Genomic DNA, 22,462 nt, shown 5'->3' with positions numbered 1-22,462 from the left:
TTTTCCTTCCTACGAAAAAAAAAAAAAAAAAAAAAATATATATATATATATATATATATATATATATATATATATATATATATATATATATATATATATATATATATTTCGTTTACTTTACCCGACTGCTAGGTAAGTCGTAATGATTAAGGTCTAGATATGATAAGTTTTTATATATGTTAGTATAATCAAACTGTTGTTTCTATCGATGAATAAATATTTTCCTTGCATCAAACCATTTTACTTGATTTGGGCATACACCTACACTTATCTTCCCTTGGGTATGGAACACACTTAGAGATAATGGTTTCCCTACATTTTGAAAGTTTGTTATAAAACTGTCGCTAAGATGGTTCAAAAGTTTTGACTTAGTAAATGTTACTCCCAAATATTTTAGCTAAATCGTCAGTGCAGAAAAACAAACACCCCATCCCAAAATTTCTACGAAATACCTAATGCTTCGCATGAAAGACTGATATTTTCATCAAAAACCTACTTATTATAATCATTTAAAATATGCTACACTTACTGCTTCGTGTATTAGGTGAAAATGGCTCGTTATTCTGAATTAAATAATGTTCTTTATAGTCTCTAGTACCAGAGGAGAATATAATAAACTGGGAGCCGTTTAATACTTTATGAGCCTCTTTCGTATTTAATTTTCTTTTACTAACCAGTATGCCACTCTGTATATTCCTCCTTATACATAATGAAAGTGGCTCCTTGGAAAAAGATACACAACAGAATGAAAGTTTAGCCTCAGAGGTAAACTTGCATCCTCTCGGCACCCAAGTTTTCAATATTTTCTCAGGCTTTCGTAAAAAGCTTTCCCAAAAATAATTTTGTAGATCTTTGATATTCTGATAATACGTCTCCCGATATTTCTTTTATCAGTTTCATTTTCATTTTGCTGATGGTCTTCCGATTATCATCAACACCAACATCAATGTCAGATGTCAGAACCGGTGCTCTTTCTTTCGTGTGATAAACAGTTATTTCCCATCTTTTCTTCCGTGTGGTAACAGTTATCTCGTATCCTTTCTTCCGTGTGATAAACATCTGTCTACCATTCTTTCTTCCGTGTGATAAACACCTATATCCCACCCTTGCTTCCGTGTGATCAACAGCTATCCCCCATCCTATCTTAGGTGTGATAAACAGCTACCCTTTCTTCCGTGTGATAAACTGCTATCTCCCAACCATTTATTCCGTGTGATAAACAGCTATCTCTCACCCCTTCTTTCATGTGATAAACAGCTATCTCCCACCCTTCCTTCCGTGTGATAAACAGCTATCTCCCACCCTTTCTTCCATGTGACAAACAACTATTTCCCACCCTTTCTTAGGTGCAATAAATAGCTATCTCTCACCCTTTGCTCCGTGTGATAAACAGCTACCTCCCATATTTTCCTCCATGTAATAAACAGCTATCTCCCACTCTTTCTTTCGTGTGATAAACAGCCATCTCTCATCCTTTCTTCCGTGTAATAAACAGCTATCTCCCACCCTTTCTTACGTGTGATAAACAGCTATATCTCACCCTTTCTCACATGTGATAAACAGCCATCTCCCACACTTTCTTCCGTGTGATAAACTGCTATCTCTCACCCTTTCTTCCATGTGATTAACAGCTATTTCCCATGCTTTCTTTTGTGTGATAAACAGCTATCTCCCACATTTTCTGTCGTGTGATAACAGCTATTTCCCACCCTTTCTTTCGTGAGATAAACAGCCATCTCCCACCCTTTCTCTCATGTGATAAACAGCTGTCTCCCATCCTTTCTTCTGTGTGATAAACAGTTGTCTCCCACCATTTCTTCCATGTCATAAACAGCTATCTCCCACCCTTCCCTTTCTTGTGATAAACAGCCATCTCCCATCCTTTCTTACGTGTGATAAACAGCCATTTCACACCCTTTCTTACATGTGATAAAGCTATCTCCCAACCTTTCTTTCGTGTGATAAACAGCTATCTCTCACCCTTTATTCCGTGTGATAAACAGCTATCTCCCACCCCTTCTTCCGTGTGATAAACAGCCAGCTCCCACCCTTTCTTCCATGTGATAAACAGCTATCTCCTGCCCTTTCTTTCGTGTGATAAACAGCCAGCTCCCACCCTTTCTTCCATGTGATAAACAGCTATCTCCCGCCCTTTCTTACGTGTGATAAACAGCTATCTCCCACCTTTTCTTCCGTGTGATAAACAGCCATCTCCCACCTTTTCTTCCGTGTAACAAACAGCTATATCCCACCATTTCTTTCGTAAGATAAATAGTTATCTCCCCACCCTTTCTTACGTGTAAAAAACAGCCATCTCCCACCTTTTCTTCCGTGTGATAAACAGCTATCTCTCACCCTTTCTTCCATGTGATTAACGGCTATTTCCCACCCTCTCTTTCGCGTGATAAATAGTTATCTCCCACCCTTTCTTCGGTGTGAATAACATCTATCTCCCATCCTTTTTTCCGTGTGATAAACTGCTCGTGTGATAAACAGCTATCTCCCACCCTTTCTTCCGTTTCTATTCAAACATTTCTTCCGTGTGATAAACAGCTATCTCCAAACATTTCTTCCGTGTGATAAACCTATTCCCACCCTTTCTTTCGTGTGATAAACAGCCATCTCCCACCCTTTCCAGCTATCTCCCACCATTTTTCTTCCATTCTTATGTGTGATAAACAGCCATCTCCACCATTTCTTCCATGTGATCAGCTATCTCTCACCTTTTCTTCCATGTGATTAACAGGTATTTCCCACCCCTTTCTTCCGTGTGATAAACAGCTATCTCCCACCCTTTGTTCCGTGTGGTAAACAGCCATCTCTCACCCTTTCTTACGTGTGATAATATCCCACCTTTTCTTCTGTGTATCTCCCACCCTTTCTTTCGTGTGATAAAACAGCTCACTCTTTCTTCCGTGTGATAAACAGGTATCTCTTTCTTCCGTGTGATAAACAGCTATCTCCCACCCTTTCTCCCGTGTGATAAATAGCTATCTCCCAACTTTTCTTCCATGTGATAAACAGCTATCTCTCACCCTTTCTTCAGTGTGAAAAAAAATTATCTCCCACCATTTCTTTCGTGTGATAAACAGCTATCTCCCACCTTTCTTTCGTGTAAACAACTATCTCCCACCCTTTATTATGTGTGATAAACACCTATCTCCCATCCCCGAGATAAACAGCTATCTCCACCCTTTCTTACATGTGATAAACAGCTATCTCCACCCTTTCTTACATGTAATAAACAGCAAACTCCCAACCTTTCTTACCTGTGATAAACAGCCATCTCACGCCCTTTCTTTCGTGTGATAAAAGCTATCTCCCAATTCCGTGTGACAAACAGCTATATCCAACCATTTCTTCCGTAAGATAAATATTTATCTCCCACCCATTCTTTCATGTGATAAACAGCCATCTACCACCTTTTCTTTCATGTGATAAACAGCTATCTCCCCTCTTCCTTCCGTGCGATAAACCACCCTTTTCTCCCGTGTGATAAACAGCCATCTCCCACCTTTTTCTTCCGTGTAACAAACAGCTATATCCCACCATTTTTCTTTGTAAGATAAATAGTTATCTCCCCACCCTTTCTTACGTGTGTAAAAACAGCCATCTCCACCTTTTTCTTCCGTGTGATAAACAGCTCACCCTTTCTTCCATGTGATTAAATTTCCCACCCTCTCTTTCGCGTGTGATAAACATCTATCTCCCATCCTTTTTTCCGTGTGATAAACTGCTAGCTCCCATCTTTTCTTCTATGTGATAAACAGCTATCTCCCACCCTTTCTTCCGTGTGATAAACAGCTATCTCCAAACATTTCTTCCGTGTGATAAACAGCTATCTCCCACCCTTTCTTTCGTGTGATAAACAGCCATCTCCCACCCTTTCTTTTTTGTGATAAACAGCTATCTCCCACCATTTCTTACGTGTGATAACCATCTATATCCCACCCATTCTTATGTGTGATAAACAGCCATCTCCCACCATTTCTTCCGTGTGATCAACAGTTATCTCTCACCCTTTCTTCCATGTGATTAACAGGTATTTCCCACCCTTTCTTCCGTGTGATAAACAGCTATCTCCCACCCTTTGTTCCGTGTGGTAAACAGCCATCTCTCACCCTTTCTTACGTGTGATAAACAGCTATATCCCACCTTTTCTTCTGTGTGATCAACAGCTATCTCCCACCCTTTCTTTCGTGTGATAAATAGCTATTTCTCACTCTTTCTTCCGTGTGATAAACAGGTATCTCTCACCCTTCCTTCCGTGTGATAAACAGCTATCTCCCAACCTTTCTCCCGTGTGATAAATAGCTATCTCCCAACTTTTCTTCCATGTGATAAACAGCTATCTCTCACCCTTTCTTCAGTGTGAAAAAAAATTATCTCCCACCATTTCTTTCGTGTGATAAACAGCTATCTCCCACCTTTCTTTCGTGTAAACAACTATCTCCCACCCTTTATTATGTGTGATAAACACCTATCTCCCATCCTTTTTTACGTGAGATAAACAGCTATCTCCCACCCTTTCTTACATGTGATAAACAGCTATCTCCCACCCTTTCTTACATGTAATAAACAGCAAACTCCCAACCTTTCTTACCTGTGATAAACAGCCATCTCACGCCCTTTCTTTCGTTTGATAAAAAGCTATCTCCCACCCTTTATTCCGTGTGACAAACAGCTATATCCAACCATTTCTTCCGTAAGATAAATATTTATCTCCCCACCCATTCTTTCATGTGATAAACAGCCATCTAACACCTTTTCTTTCATGTGATAAACAGCTATCTCCCACTCTTCTTTCCGTGCGATAAACAGATATCTCCCACCCTTTCTCCTGTGTGATAAACAGCTATCCCCCACTCTTTCTTTCGTGTGATAAACAGCTATCTCCCATCCTTTCTTACATGTGATAAACAGATATCACCCAACCTTTATCACGTGTGATAAACAGCTATCTCCCACCCTTTCTTTCGTATGATAAAAAGCTATCTCCCAACCTTTCTTCCGTGTGATAAACAGATATCTCCCACCATTTCTTCCGTTCGATAAACAATTATCTCCCATCCTTTCTTCTGTGTGATAAACATCTACCTCCCATCCTTTCATCTAAGTGATAAACAGCTATCTCCCATCCTTTCTTCTGTGTGATAAACAGCTATCTCCCACCCTTTCTTCTGTGTGATAAACAGCTATCTCCCACCCTTTCTCCCATGTGGTAAACAGCTATCTCCCATCCTTTCTTCCGTGTGATAAACAGCTACCTCCCATCCTTTCTTCTACGTGATAAACAGCTATCTCCCACCCTTTCTTCTGTGTGATAAACAACCATCTCCCACCCTTTCTTACGTGTGATAAACAACTACCTTCCACATTTTCTTCTGTGTGATAAACATCTATTTCCCACCCTTTCTTTCGTGTTTGATAAACAGCTAGCTCCCATCCTTCCTTCCATGTGATAAACAGCTATCTCCCACCCTTTCCTCTATGTGATAAACAGCTATCTACCACCCTTTCTTCCATGTTATAAACAGCTAGCTCCCTTCCTTTCTTCCGTGTGATAAACAGCTACCTCCCATCCTTTCTTCTATGTGATAAACAGCTCTCTCCCACCCTTTCTTCCGTGTGATAAGCAGCTAGCTCCTCTCCTTTCTTCCGTGTGATAAACAACTCTCTCCCGCTCTTTCTTGCGTGTGATAAACAACTACCTCCCACATTTTCTTCTGTGTGATAAACAGCTATCTCCCACCCATTCTTTCGTGTGATAAACAGCCATCTCCCACCCTCTCTTACGTGTGATAAACAGCCATTTCCCATCCTTTCTTATGTGTGATAAACAGCCATCTCTCACCCTTTCTTCCGTGTGATAAACAGCCATCTCCAATCCTTTCTTTCGTGTGGTAAACAGCCATCTCCCATCCTTTCTTCCGGGTGATAAACAGCCATCTCCCATCCTTTCTTACGTTTGATCAACAGCTATCTCCCACCCTTTCTTTCATGTGATAAACAGCTATCTCTCAACCTTTCTTATGTGTGATAAACAGTTATCTCCCACCCTTTCTTTCGTGTGATAAACAGCTAGCTCTCAACCTTTCTTTCGTGTGAAAAATAGCTAGCTCTCAACCTTTCTTTCGCGTGATAAACAGCTATCTCTCAACCTTTCTTTCGTGTGATAAACAGCTAGCTCCTGTCCTTTCTTCCATGTGTTAACAGCTATCTCCCACACTTTCTTCTGTGTGATAAACAGCTATCTCCCACCTTTTCTTTTGTGTGATAAACAGCTATCTCCCACCCTTTCCTCTATGTGATAAACAGCTATCTCCCACCCTTTCTTTCATGTGATTAACAGCTATTTCCCACCCTTTCTTTCATGTGATAAACAGCTATCTCCCACCCTTTCTTTCGTGTGATAAACAGCTATCTCTCAACCTTTCTTTCGTGTGAAAAACAGCTAGCTCTCAACCTTTCTTTCGCGTGAAAAACAGCTAGCTCTCAACCTTTCTTTCGTGTGATAAACAGCTATCTCTCAACCTTTCTTTCGTGCGAAAAACAGCTAGCTCTCAACCTTTCTTTCGTGTGAAAAACAGCTAGCTCTCAACCTTTCTTTCATGTGATAAACAGCTAGCTCGCGTCCTTTCTTCCATGTGATAAACAGCTATCTCTCACCCTTTCCTCTATGTGATAAAAAGCTATCTCCCACCCTTTCTTTCATGTGATAAACAGCTATCTCCCACCCTTTCTTCCGTGTTATAAACAGCTAGCTCCCTTCCTTTCTTCCGTGTGATAAACATTTACCTCCAAACAGCTACCTCCAGCCTGTTTTCCTTTACGAATGGAAATGGCTTCAGTTTAGAATATCATTCTCAGGTCACTATTAATCGATTTTTATGAACTTTCCTCTTTTTTAGTTTTCTGTAAAAGAAAACTATTGTGCCGGCTTTGTCTGTCCATCCGCACTTTTGTGTCCATCCTCAGATCATAAAAAAAAATCTGATGCTAGAGGACTGCAAATTGGTATGTTGATCATCCACCCACCAATCATCAAACATACCAAATTGCAGCCCTCTAGCCTCAGTAGTTTTGATTTTATTTAAGGTTAAAGTTAGCCATAATCGTGCTTCTGCCAAAAGTTTAATGGGCGGCGGCTGAGAGTTTCATGGGCTGTGGCTGATAGTTTCATACAGCATTATACGCTGTACAGAAAACTTGATTGCTCCGAAGAAACTTCGGCGCATTTTTTTTACTTTTCTATCAAAAATATAATTTCATAACTGTTCTATTCAGAATATGTCATATTGTCAGTATCTTCGTTATTCTCTTTTTTAGCATTCTTTTTCTGGTACAGGGAAATAAACATTTCGATATTCGACTTCTTGTGTCACGTTTTAATTGCTCAAAAAGACTGTTAGCGGTCACTGCATCGTAAAGGAATTATATATTAATACAGATTTTTATCCTAATAACAGAAGAAACAATAAATCAGTGTCATTCTAACAAGTCAAAAAGAGAAAAAGTCTTCCATCTATCTGTTACTAATGTGAATGGTTGGCTTCGATTTTATGAGAAAATATACCAAATGAAGCGACTCCAGCGAAACCTAATTAGCGCCATAACATCGTGTGATCTCCGAATTTTGAAGCCAAGTCGCCAGTAGCAATTTTCCGTAAGGCATGGCATAACGGATCGTGCCTCTCTCGGACGCGAATAAAATGTCAGGCTGCTAAGCTGGAAATGTCAATTCAGATTTCCCAAAGGGGAAACCACTCCAGCTTCTCATTTGTAGCCTCCAGATATTATCTACATACACGTGAATTTCGTCCCAAGTCGATATCACTCAAGGTAAGGAAAGAATAAATACGCAATCTGTGTAAACAGAAAGTAAAAAATTTCTTCCATCGAGAAATATGAATAGAATTTTATGTTTTTGAGATCCTCGTGTAAATATATATATACATATATATGTATATATGCAGTATATACATACATACACATACACACACACACACACACATATATATATATATATATATATATATATATATATATATATATATATATATATATATATATATATATATATATATATATATATATATATATATATATATATATATATATAAAATACTGGTAATCTTATATATATATATATATATATATATATTATATATATATATATATAAATTTACATTCTTCATTTTCTTGTGTATTACAATATATATATATATATTATATATATATATATATATATATATATATATATATATATATATATATATATATATATATATATAAAATACTGGTAATCTTAGAAACGAAGGTATATATCATCCATTATATCCACATAGAGAAAATTTACATTCTTCATTTTTCCTGTGTGGATTACAATGATAAGTATATATAAATATATACATATGTATGTATATATATATATATATATATATATATGTGTGTGTGTGTGTGTGTGTATGTATGTATAATAAATATATATATATACTGTATATATATATATATATATATATATATATATATATATATATATATATATATATAATAAACACAATCACGTGTGGAACAGAAATAAATTTCTGACTCACATCAGGATCGAACCCAGGTCTTTCAATTGAAAGGCAAGGGCGCTGCCCACTAGGCCGTATATACAAGTCATAAAAGAAGTTGGAACCTGAGGGCAACTGCACCCAAGGAATTACCTAGGCAAGCTTACTGCTTGCATACCATCGTGTTTTTCCCAACTTCCCGACTCAGCAGTGACCCAATCGAATGAGATGCTGTCAATTGGGTCATTGCTGAATCGGGAAGTTGGGGAAAACACGCTGGCAAGCTTCCCAGATAATTCCTAGGTGCAGTTGCCTCAGTTATCTTTCCAGATAATTCCTAGGTGCAGTTACCCTCAGGTTCCATCTTCTTTATGACTTGTATGGCTTAGTACATATATAGCGTCCTATATATATATATCAATTGAAATATATATATATGATCCTGATATAGTATAATATATATATATATATATATATATATATATATATATATATATATATATATATATATATATATATATATATATATATATATATATATATATATATTCCGGGAATATATGTAACTTGTCTGAAAGGGTTCCATTTTCTTATTATCATAGTCTCAAAAGCATGGAAATAAATACCGATTTCTTCATTTTATACCTTTTGTATGAAATGAATTTAAACTCATTACCGCTATTAAAAGCAACAATTGTATTGTCCTGATTACAATAATAAAATCGATGCAATTGGGAAAATATAAATAAGAAATTTAAATTTCCTGGATTTTTGTCAGCCGATGCGATACAAACGGGAAAAGGACTTTTTATGATAATGAAACGTACAATAATAACTTAAAAATTAATCTCCATCCGCTTACAATTTTTGTGCTGATGTGGCATTTAAGATCAATACAGCGATGGAAGCACTCGCAAAGAACGCTTCTAACTATACTGCATTCACGTAAATGATGTGACAAATTTTATATTGGTCAAGCGATAAACTATGGGAAAAGTGAACTGATAAGCATTAGAACACGTTCCAGATGTTACAAAAATAATTTTCTTTTAGAGAAGACTTGTCCTGTTAAGTAATAGAGTTACAAAAGCTTGTAAACTTTAAACTGCATACGTTAGAAAGTGATGAAACAAAATCAAGTGCTGTAAAACAAAGTATTGCCAAACAAAGCATTGCTAACACTAAGAATTTCATCCAAGGAGCGTATCAATTTTATTCATTTTAGCGATACGCAACATAGATAAATTCTAATGTCGATTTTGTATTAAGGAATACCTCAGGTAACTCAAAGTATAGTGTTTGGCTGCCCGTCGAAAACTAGAATTGCACGTGGCTCAACCACCCCCTGTCCAAAATGTATGGAGAGGGATTGCTTCCTGCTTTTAGTCTGTTGCGTATGTGTGCCGTGTTTTACCCGGTCATGTATACAGAAAATCTTTGCCGTTATGTACCAGTCCCTTGGCGATAACTCTGAAGAACCAAGACCTTTCCTTGCTGTGTAAATGCTTTGCATTTAACGTCTGAATTGGATATATAACCAAGTATATATACCTTCCTTGCTGTGTAAATGCTTTCTGACTCGTCGGGATTTGGAAAGCAACGTCACCCACCTGAGAGACCTGGGTTTTGACGTGAGTCAGAAAAGCATTGATGATTTCTATATATATATATATATATATATATATATATATATATATATATATATATATATATATATATTTATGATATATATATATATATATATATATATATATATATATATATATATATATATATATATAAATGTGTGTGTGTGTGTGTGTGTGTGTGTGTGTGTATGTGTGTATGAATGTGTGTGTGTGTTTGTAGAGATCAATGCCCTAAGGAACTCGTACCTCATTTTTATCCTAATATTTTTCGATAAATTTTCCCATTCTGAAGAAAACCTAACTTTAACATTTAACCATTGCAATTCTAAATATGGTCAGAATCTATTTTCTTTCATATACAGATTAATATGGTTTCAAACTCAGATATTTTACTACTGCACTGAATTAAATGTTCCAGTGAGGTTTTGCTAGAACGGCCCAAATATAAATGTACGTAGAACTAATAAAGTTTTGCTTTCAAATATATAAATATATCTTTTTCCACTCGACAGCTATGAAATACAAATAAAAAAAAATGAACGATAATAATTCTTTAAGCCGGGTTACGAACGATAAGCATTTCCATCCGATCACACGCATAGCCTAAATGTGACAAGATTCAGCAATGTGAAGTTCTCTGCATTTTGGAGTGAAAAGATTGAGACAAATGTAAAAACGAATGCCAAAAGAAATTCCTTTTCAATAATCTAGCCAGTAGTACCTGATGGCTTTATATGACCAAGCACTGAAGGAAATAAGAGTAAAGAGAGAGAAGGATGCAGTGTTTTAGTGTTGAAAGAATCGCTCCACAAGACTCATAAATGATGAAAGAATCTGACAGCCTGGAAAATCAGAATCCGGATGAGAATTCCAAGGCTTGTCATCACAGAAAAAGAAGCAGTCACAATCCCTTGCAGTGCATGAATAACTGACCTTACAAGGTCACTGCGAATTAATGGCATGATGGCTGAACGAGGTCCCATGAGAGAGTGGAGTTTATGCGTAAGCTCAGGGCCACAAAATCCTGAATTGTAGCTGTGGAAGAGATATAGAGATCACTTTGCAATGGAGAGAAAGAAGCTCAATGACCAGGTGTTAGCCTTAATGGGGCTATATCTTGAACGAGAGGAAAAGATGAAGCATCCCGAATGTTACTGTAAATTCCAAAATGGAACGGATAAACCCAATATCAATCTTTAATGACTGGGGAGAAGGAAAGATCCCGGAACATTAACAATACACTTAGATTTCAAAAGATGACTTGCTGAGCTGAACATGATAAACCCTCCAAATTAGGTATGAACTAAACAGAACACTCAAGATGCTGAATAAGCGGGAGGCTGAATTGAAAGGGAAATAGCTAGAAGAGGGAAGATAGAGAAATAGCAAGGTATGTGCCTTGGAAACTTTGACTTTGATTGAATAATGTTATTACCATTCAGATTCATGCTCACTGAAGTTTGCAGAAGACTGAGCAACGCAAGTGTGATTGTGAGTATCAAACTTGAGTTGAAAGATGAAATATCACGAAATATGGAGAACCGTGTTAATGGGAAAAGCATGAAAAATGGCTTCGCGTTCATGAGTGTCAAATTAAAAGAGCAAAATCCAGTAAAGAGGCCTGAGAAACACTATCGAATGCAGACTTACAGCTGCCAGGTAAAGTGGTAGAATTTCTTTTACTGACAGAAGCAGCAGAGATTAATCAGGAAATATACATTTTAGAATCTTGCACTGTAACTTGAAATTTCTAAGAGCAATAGCAGACTGTTATATGAAATCTTGCTAAAAACTTTATTGAACTTCTGTAACGAATGAAAGATTATCCCAGTGGTTGTAGTTTTGAAAAAATTTATGGTCTTCCATCCCATGTGAAGCTTATCATCTATTGTCAGAAATAAGGCCAAATAAATAAATGGATGAATAATAGATAGAGTATTCCAGCTGCTTCATAAAAGCAAAAACGCAACTGATAACAAAGTAATCATATATAAGAAAAATACGTTTTAGAATGATGTTTTAGTTATCTACGGAAAAAATGCTTAAGTGAAATGACTATCCCTGTATTATGAATCAATTTATAAAAAATAAGTAGTAGATAATACAAACTTAAAGGAAATCATATTTTCTTTTTTCCTTTCAGTGAACTATCATAGCAAAAAGAATCACTAATTCCTGAAAATAAGAAAAATTAAGTGAAACTTATAGAAATCAACAGCAGATGTTGTTTCCAGAAAAATTAGTATGATCTTCGACAGGAGGAAATTTCTTTTTAATAACATGAAGCTCGGTTAAATGGAAATAAATGGCCATTGTTGAGAGGCTTCACGCATGCTAAAATATTTTAAATATATATATGACTGAATACATGGCCGGGATATGTTTATAGGCTTAAATTCTAATTCCAGCGCACAACTGCGATAAAATAATTTGTCGATGCAACATTTTGATATATATATAGCCTATATATAATATATATATATACATATAATTTTATATATATATATATATATTATATTATATATATATATATATATATAGAACATATATATAAATATAGTGAACTTTTATATATTATATTATATATATAGAATATTTGTGGTAAGAACAGATGAGCAAATGCTAAGTGAACTTTTATATATATATATATATATATATATATATATATATATATATATATATATATATATATATATATATATATATATATATAGAATATTTATGGTATAGAATATATAGCAAATGTATATTTTTATATATATATATATATATATATATATATATATATATATATATATATATATATATATATATATATATATATATATATATATATATATATATATATCAATATATATATATATTCCTCAGTAGTACAAAACCAGAAGGCGTAGAAGACAGCAGCATGAAACATAATTCACTTTATTCTTACTGAGACGTTTCGAGCCCAATGTCTCATCATCCAGGCTAAAATGAAAGATAAAAACTGATAAACAATACAGCATAAATTATTTTTTGTTGACATGCAAAACACATTGAATAAATCAAGGCAAAGCAAGATACAACATTGAAATAAAAATTACTGTACAAAAAAAAAGAAGAAACATATTTAAAGTTAAGAGTAGTTAAAAAGACACCTTGTCTCAACGGAGTTCAGTTGTTGTATGGAAAATGTACCGAAAGTAAACTACAAAAAGGACCTGGTTTAAGCTATATACAAGGGAACAGATGAAGAGTGGTTGTTTAAGGTGGGAATTAGTTTCTTTATAACTAGAGATTCTAATCTTGGAAGGTGGTGCTCATGTGGACTTGATAATAATATCTTGAAATCCTTATAATTTATATTATTTTTGCAAACTTTCCTATGATTTCTAATGTTAGATAGTTCTGGGTTGGATAGACAACACCGGATTGCATTAAGGAAGGTAATCTCTCTTTATGACGCAACTTACTACCAATAGTCCTAGGGTTCAATGAGACAAACTTGACATCAACAGTTAGTTATTGTTTTCCAATTCATATGTAAATTTAATGTTGGAATGTAAAGAATTGGCATATTGTAAGAAAGAATCATAATGCAAATGGCCCTTAAAAAGAACAAAAGTGTCATCCACATATCGGCGATAGCATAAGGGTTTAAAAGAAGAGGGACAACTGTCCAGCAGCTCTCTCTCAAATTTGTGCATAAAAATGTTAGCGAATGTGCAACTCAGTGGGTTATCCATGCCCACACCCTCATCTTGCACATATACCTCATCATTAAAAACAAAGGTAGTGTCTCGCACTGCCAACTCTAACAGCTTTTTAAAATCATGACGGTTAAAGCCATGGTGAACACATTCATCCTCAGTAAAATTAGTGTCTAAAACATACTCAATTCGTTCTTACAATATGCCAATTCTTTACATTCCAACATTAAATTTACATATGAATTGGAAAACAATAACCAACTACCATTCTTATATACGACTGTCATCCGTGATAGCGACAGGTATTTTTCGAAAGGCAACTTTTACAGCCCTTGGTCTTAACTTTTATAGTTTTTGTTTTTTCAATTTTAAATTAAATTCATTGTCTACCCTCCTCCACACAGCCATGACATTAACTTCTGATTGGAGTCTTTTCCACGGAGAAATCGGAATCCTTTACGATTATTTTAAATCAAATTGTTATCCTCTTAATCTCTTTACGAAATATGTCAGGAAAACGTTGGATATTTAATTTCATCCACCACCAGCAATACATTTGGCCATAAACTCAAATTCTAAATACGATTTCCTTATGTGCATGACACTTCTTTCTACCTCACTTAAGAATTTTAATTAATCATTTTCTGGCTGTTGATGTCAAGTTTGTCTCAATGAACCCTAGGACTATTGGTAGTATGTTGCGTCATAAAGGGAGATTACCTCCCTTAATGCAATCCGGTGTTGTCTATATTTATACTTGCTGCCGATGCAATAGGCAGACTTACGTTGGCAGCACGCGCCGCCTGCTTAAGGTGAGATGTGATGCACATATGGGCATTAGTTTCTGTACAGGGTGTAAACTATCCAACCCAGAACTATCTAACATAAGGAATCATGGAAAATTTTGCAAAAATAATATAAATTATAAGGATTTCAAGATATTATTAGCAAGTCCATATGAGCACCACCTTCCAATATTAGAATCTCTAGTTATAAAGAAACTAGTTCCCACCTTAAACAACCACTCTTCATCTGTTACCATGTATACAGCTTAAACCAGGCTCCTCTTCTTGTTTACTTTCGGTACATTTTCCATACAGCAACTGAACTCCGTTGAGACAAGGTGTCTTTTTAACTACCGTACTCTTAACTTTAAATATGTTTCTTCTTTTCTTTGTACAGTAATTTTTATTTTAATGTTGTATCTTGCTTTGCCTTGCTTTATTCAATGTGTTTTGCATGTCACGAAAAATAATTTGTTATGCTGTATTGTTTATCAGTTTTTATCTTTCATTTTAGCCTGGATGATGAGACATTGGGCTCGAAACGTCTCAGTAAGAATAAAGTGAATTATGTTTCATGCTGTCTTCTTCTATGCCTTCTATATATATATATACATACATATATGTATATATATATATATATATATATATATATAATATATATATATATATATATATATATGTATATATATATATATATATATATATATATATATATATATATATAATATATATATATATATACATATATATATATAATATAATATACATATATACATATATATGTATAATATATAATATACATATATACATATATATATATATATATATACAGTATATGTGTGTATATATGTGTGTGCACATACTGTACAATATATATAGGGGAGGAAAGGGGATGAGGAGGGAAAAGGAAAGAGGGGGATGGTAAGGTGTAGGGGAAGGGAGGAGGGGAGGGGAGGGTTTGGGTTGATGGTCTGACTGACAGTTCTACTTTTTTTCATGCAAACATTCACCCTTCGAACAGTCGTGGGTGAACTGACATGTACTGCTGTTGTGACTGTTCCTTTTATCCAGGTATTACTGTGTTGTCTGTCCCTCATGTCCAGGTATTACCGTGATGACTGTCTGTTTTATCCAGAAATTACTGTGGTGACTGTCCCTTTTATCTAGGTATCAATGTGGTGACTGTCCCTTTTATCCAGGTATTGCTATGCTTTCTGACACCTTTAATCAGGTATTACTGTAATGTCTGTCACCTTTAACCAGTTATTACTGCGCTGTCTGTCTCCTTTATCTAGGTATTGTGGTAACTGTCCCTTTTATCCAGGTATTACTATTCTGTCTGTCCCCTTTAACCAGGTATCACTGTGCTGTCTGTCCCCTTTAACCAGGTACTACTGTGCTGTCTGTCCTTTTTATCCAGGTATTACTGTGGTGACTGTCCCTTTTATCCAGGTATTACTATTATGTCTGTCTCCTTTAACCAGGTATTACTTTACTGTTGTCCCCTTTTACCAGGTATTACTGTTCTGTCTGTCCCTTTTATCCAGGTATTACTATTCTGTCTGTCCCCTTTAACCAGGTATCACTGTGCTGTCTGTCCCCTTTAACCAGGTACTACTGTGCTGTCTGTCCTTTTTATCCAGGTATTACTGTGGTGACTGTCCCTTTTATCCAGGTATTACTATTATGTCTGTCGCCTTTAACCAGGTATTACTTTACTGTTGTCCCCTTTTACCAGGTATTACTGTTCTGTCTGTCCCTTTTATCCAGGTATTACTATTCTGTCTGTCCCCTTTAACTAGGTATCACTGTGCTGTCTGTCCCCTTTAACCAGGTACAACTGTACTGTCTGTCCTTTTTATCCAGGTATTACTGTGGTGGCTGTCCTTTTTATCCAGGTATCACTATGCTGGCTGTCCACTTTAACCAGGTATTACTGTGCTGACTTTCCCTTTAACCAAGTATTACTGTACTTTCTGTCCCTTTTACCCAGGTATTACTGTGGTGACTGTCCCCGTTTATCCAGGTATTACTGTGGTGACTGTTCCTTTTATCTAGGTATTAATCCGGCGACTGTCCCTTTTAACCAGGTATTACTGTGATCTCCGACACCTTTAACCAGGTATTACTGTACTGTCTGTTACCTTTAACCAGGTATTACTGCACTGTCTGTCCCTTTTATCCAGGTATTACTGTGATGACTATCCCTTTTATCCAGGTATTACTATTCTGTCTGTCGCCTTTAACCAGGTATTAATTTACTGTTTGTCCCCTTCAACCAGGTATTACTGTAGTCTGTCCCTTTTATCCAGGTATTACTGTTCTGTCTGTCCCCTTTAACAAGGTATTTCTGTGCTGTCTGTCTCCTTTAACCAGGTACTACTGTACTGTCTGTCCCATTTATCCAGGTATTACTGTGGTGACTGTCATTTTTATCCAGGTATTGCTATGCTGCCTGTCTACTTTAACTGGGTATTACTGTGCTGACCGTCCTCTTTAACCAAGTATTACTGTACTGTCTGTGTATTTTATCCAGGTATTTCTGTGGTGACTGTCCCTTTTATCCAGATATTACTGTGGTGACTGTCCCTTTTATCCAGCTACTACTCTGCTGTCTGTCCCCTTTTATCCATGCATTACTGTAGTGACTGTTCCTTTTACCCAGGTATCAATGTGGTGACTGTCCCTTTTATCCAGGTATTACTGTGGTGACTGTTCCTTTTATCGAGGTATTACTGTGGTGACTGTCCCTTTTATCCAAGTATTACTGTACTGTCTGACACCTTTAACCAGGTACTACTATAGTGTCTGTCACATTTAACCAGGTATTACTGTGCTGGCTGTCCCTTTTATCCAGGTATTACTGTGGTGACTGTCCCTTTTATCCAGATATTACTGTGACTGTCCCTGTTATCCAGATATTACTGTGCTGTCTGTCTCTTTTATCCAGGTATTACTGTGGTGACTAAAAAGTATTTTCAATAATATATTTCTATGGTCTTGAGTACATGAAATGAGGTATGATAAACCCGTAGAGTTTATTTACCACATAAGTTACAAAGGGAAGGGGGAAGGGGAAGGGGCCTGGGGTATGGGTTTGAAACTATCCTATTATCTAAGTTGGGTCAAATGATGGCCACATGCCAAATTTTGTCTAGATCGGTCAAGCGGTTCGGATTTCTATAGCACACAAATAACAAACATATAAACATTCTCTTTATATATAAGATATATATATATATATATATATATATATATATGTGTGTGTGTGTGTGTGTGTGTGTGTGTGTATGTATGTATGCACAGATGCATTTATGTGTATTGGATGATACCTGGAATACAATAAAGCAAGGCAATAAGCAAAAGGTGCATGTAGACAAATTTCAGGGAGGAGATGAGGAGCACAAAGTAGAAGGCAAAGTAGAAGAGATTAGAGAGAATATTTTGACAAACAGGCTGATGATGACAAAGCCACGTATTCAGGAAGCGCATTTGTGTTAGGGTGAAAAGTAAAAGATGAAAATGAATGCCCAACGGAGAGGTGAGTCAACTATAGCTCCAAAAGAAGAGAAAGACAACGCAGGGCAGAACATCTTATATGACGGGGATGATTTTATTGATATACAACAAGGTGAAGTAGACCTGAATATGCATAAGAATTAATTCACAGTTTTTGAGGCTGAATCAATGTTAAAGAAATTTAGGAGCTGGAAAACACCAGGTTATTATGTAATCACCGTAGAGATGATTTAAGCAGAAACTGAAATAACATGCCGTATAACTATAGTTGGTGTCAGCTGATCCGTCGTCGGAATATTGTCTTCATTTACATTTTGTCATGGCAACACAGCTGATGATACCTGCTACTCATTGACATACTCCATCTTAATCGCATGTAATCAAATAGACCTTGAATTCCTACTAAAGCACTTATTTTTATGTAAGACACAGGATTCTACACAAAAAATGCAAAAATAACTCTAATAATAAATAAATCCTTGGTCAACGTTTACGAACCAGGCAAGGAGGAAGGGTTGCGGGAAATACGCTTACTTGACTTGCGGATTCAGAGCTTCAGCTGAAACCGAACTACTATTGCTTTTATCCCAGTGTCGCAGTCTGCACTCATCTAATGTAGAATTGCTTGTTTAAAATAGGCTATAAATATATGAGGCAAGCATCCTTTAAAATGTATGAAACTATTACAAATAAGCCAAATGGCTTGATTGGGCAATATTTTTTTAATAGCAATTGTTATAAGGATTTTATAACCGAATGCCTAAGTAATGGGGTTTAGTATTACAGACTCGAGTCATTGCTTAGTTATGTTATGATTTCTTGAAAGTACACATCCCGTTCATACTACCAGTGTCAAAAATACACGTCTCATGTGCGTCTTTTTCTTCATAAATTTTGTTTAATTGATAAGTCATGTCGTGAATAAAACTGTGAAAAACACACGGCTGATTCGGTCAGTACTCACAAAATGTCTTTCTGGTTCGAACTTTGCAGGCTTGCTATTATCTTTCTTTCATGATGTTCTCAGTAATAATTTTCCATGAATTGTTTTTTTTTATGAAATGAAGTAGAAATCACCCCATAAGAATAAAGTGGGTAAGACATATAGTGCTCTGGGCGGGGAGGGTAACGCTACAGGGGCTCTTTAAATTTCTGGCGGGAGAACCTTAGAGAACTGGCTATTAACAAAGCCGAACAATATTTAATGGAAAGTATGTGTATATCGATGTATAAAATGCTGAAAAAACTGATTAAATGAAAATGACGTATTATTAATGTACTTATCCTATGTGAGCCTATTGCAGCTTAAACGGTTTTTGAAATACGTTTCCGCCTTTTCTCACATTTAGCAATTTATTGACGACCAACCCAGAAAACCTTATAACCATCGTTGGGCTCTGACTTCGAGGAACGTCTGTTATTTTGTTAACACTGATAGACATTGTGAGTGGGCAAGGCTTTGTGTGAGGGTAAAACGTGCATAGGCATTATGGGTGCAATTGCAAGTCCAGCACCAAACTGTGAAAACAGTACTAGTAAAAAAAAGGGGGGATTAGTACTATAGCAATGTTATTTTTATGGAACACTCACCTATTAATGCGCTAATACTTGGTATGTCCTCTGTGACCCTTCTCACGCAAGTTGATTCACTTTGGGACCGAATATCTCAATTTTTACGAATCAACCGCTCATCAAAAGACTGGCTTTTTTGCGTCAATAACCTAGATGTTATGACACCAGAAATAAACAAATCAATCAATCAATCCTTCGTCACACTTCAGAAGGGTTGCCAGCACTCGATTGAGTCGCCAATGAACAACACTTTTCCACTCATTTAAATCCCATTCTTTATGAACATTAACATGAGAAAGACTATTCTTTTTCTATGTGTCAATTTAATCCCAGCAGCTTTTATCGCACACTCTTCTCAAGTCCAAGCCGCTTGTTCAAATTCCGAAAGGTACTAACTGATAAGGGCCTACAAAGGAGATATTGATTTTCCTCCTTAAACTGCTTGGCATTAGTGGTTGGATGTGCTCCCACTTCTCTCTTCTCGAGGTTAAGGGTCCTAGGAGGTTACCTATCCATCCATCTAGATTAAGCCAGCCTAGTGGTGGCACGGGCTCTTGCTCTTCAGCAGCTTGTATAGGGGTTACCTGGACTTCCTTCGCCCTCTCGGTACTCCTCGAGAAGGTTGTATATTGTCCGAGGCTTCACACCGGCCTGTCGGACAATTTCAACGTCATTATACCTAATTTGTAGCACTCAATAACACGCACTATGTCATCATGTGATGTATAGGGCCTTGATGTGTCGCACTGATTTACGAGAAATATTTGCACCCGAGGCTTTCGTGTTAAAACGAGCAAAATTCCAGAAAGTAGTGATCACAATATTCACCCACGCACTCTAACATGAACACTGATCGTTTTCCCGCCTCGATTCCCTATCTCACCCCGCCCACCCCCTAGCCCCATGATCGTCCCTATCTGGTGGATGGGCAGGTTCCGGCTGTCCGATTGTTTGTTCCCCCTCATTCCCCGTCGATTTTTTTCCCCTCACGGATTTTCGAAGATTTTCGATACACGGATACAAGGTTTTTCAAATATACCTAGAGTATATTTAAAGGACCTTGCAACGAATATAAATGTGGGATACAATCGATCCCGGGCTTTGCCGAAAATGGATAGAATTGGCCCCAAATTGTATCAAATAATGGAAGAGTCATGGAGGACATACCAAGTATTAGTGCTTTAATAGGTGATTGTTCAAATCATGTTCTATGAAAAGTAGAAAATAACAACAAGATGCCGTATTATTAAGGTATCTAATTTACATGAAAAAACTAGAGAAAAGATTCTTGTCAATAATCGCAAAGACTTTGAATGAGCAACAAATATGAGCCTAACAATCTGGTTGAGATGACCGGCGTGAAAACTGCATTAGGCCGATGCCTCGGGGGGAAGTTGGAGATGGAAGACAAGTAATTTCTGTTACTTAAAATGGAAAGGGGAAGTTTTAAGAAAAGAGTTTGACCGAAAATCTCAAAAAAGTAAAATAATAATAATAATAATTTACCCATTACAGTAGGCTACATTTAGGCCACTATTTTTCTAGTGTGATAGCACAGCGCCGCCCGACGCACGACTTAATACAAACGACCTGAGGCACATGTAAATGACCACGCTCCTGGGCAGCCACGCCCCCGTGTTCATAAACAAAGTTCATTTTGTGTCAGTGTCAGAGGTAGACGCGTTATTTGTACGTATTTTTTTTTTTTTTTATTCCTATCGTCATAAAGTGTACGATACTTTGGACACCATGACACCACTACCTCTGGGGCCACCCCAGTCTCCTAAAAAGTTGTTGTGTAATGTCATTTGCTCATTGTTGATATTTACCATTTCCCGCGTGTTTTGCCATATATTTTATGTTTTTGTTAACATTTTGGGATTAGTGGTCGCAATAATGCATGTGGAGAGGCACAGGCAAGTGCAGAGGGCAAGGATTTTGCACATGACGAAGAAAACCCTTGAAAAAAAGAACTTAACAACTGGTCCTGCTGTTGTTGGCTGGAGAACTCGATTCAAAACGTGGACGAATTTGTCGCTCTAGTAGGTGTAAGACAAGCGAAATACGCCAAGAAATTACTAATTGCGAGAAGTTTGAGGCCACTGCCCAAAAGTGATTGCATAATGAAGCTGAAAGAGAAGAGACTGAAGTGTCATCCAGCAAAACTGACATTAAAGCAAAAAGGCGTTGTTCCCTAGGGAACCGGGAACTAGCAGTCGTCTACTGCGGTTGTAAGTATTCAGTGCATTATTTTTTAATAGAAAAATTTTTTTAAGTTTATACGTTATAGGGAACAGGATAGATAAGTTTCATAGCCAAGGCCTGGTTAGAAGAGGTATAACATTTGAATTTTAACAGCAATTTGTAGCGAAACCGATTTTCAAAGCTATGGAACGTAGGCATTCCCCCCCCCATATGAAAATTAGGTAAAACTGAAGAATACTACCGCGTCCTGGTTGCACCAGTCGCAGATTGGAATATTTACTGCCTCGTTGTTATGCTATGGATTGTGTTAATGTCTTATGTTTATGATATTTACAGTATTTCGTTTGTGTTTTTACGCTCATTCCCAAAGGGTTGCCTATTTTGACCGAACCAGAGGGGCGCGGTAGTAGTCGTCAGTTTTACAAAAAAATTATTAAAAAGCTGTATGATTCGGTAGAATGTACCTAGAATTGTCTGTTTTACGTTTGTATATAGAATAATTAAAA

The 22,462-nt window shown here is 36.6% G+C and overlaps 1 protein-coding gene across 3 annotated transcripts in view; it reads left to right on the top strand.

Annotated features, from left to right (window-relative positions):
- Nucleotides 1-22,462, top strand: part of LOC136843817 (opioid-binding protein/cell adhesion molecule-like) — a 470,379-nt gene that overhangs the window by 155,527 nt on the left and 292,390 nt on the right. Inside the window, exon 1 of one of the 3 annotated variants that reach the window (XM_067112601.1) lies at nt 20,363-21,982. The exons of the other annotated variants lie outside the window; for them this stretch is intronic. The gene's annotated coding sequence lies outside the window, so the exon portion shown is untranslated. Of the gene's footprint in view, nt 1-20,362; nt 21,983-22,462 lie in introns of those variants that run through there. 3 annotated transcript variants of the gene reach the window in all.

Source organism: Macrobrachium rosenbergii, chromosome 12, assembly GCF_040412425.1.
Source record: "Macrobrachium rosenbergii isolate ZJJX-2024 chromosome 12, ASM4041242v1, whole genome shotgun sequence".
NCBI classification, from domain to species: domain Eukaryota; kingdom Metazoa; phylum Arthropoda; class Malacostraca; order Decapoda; family Palaemonidae; genus Macrobrachium; species Macrobrachium rosenbergii.
This window is presented reverse-complemented; position numbering and strand designations above follow the sequence as displayed.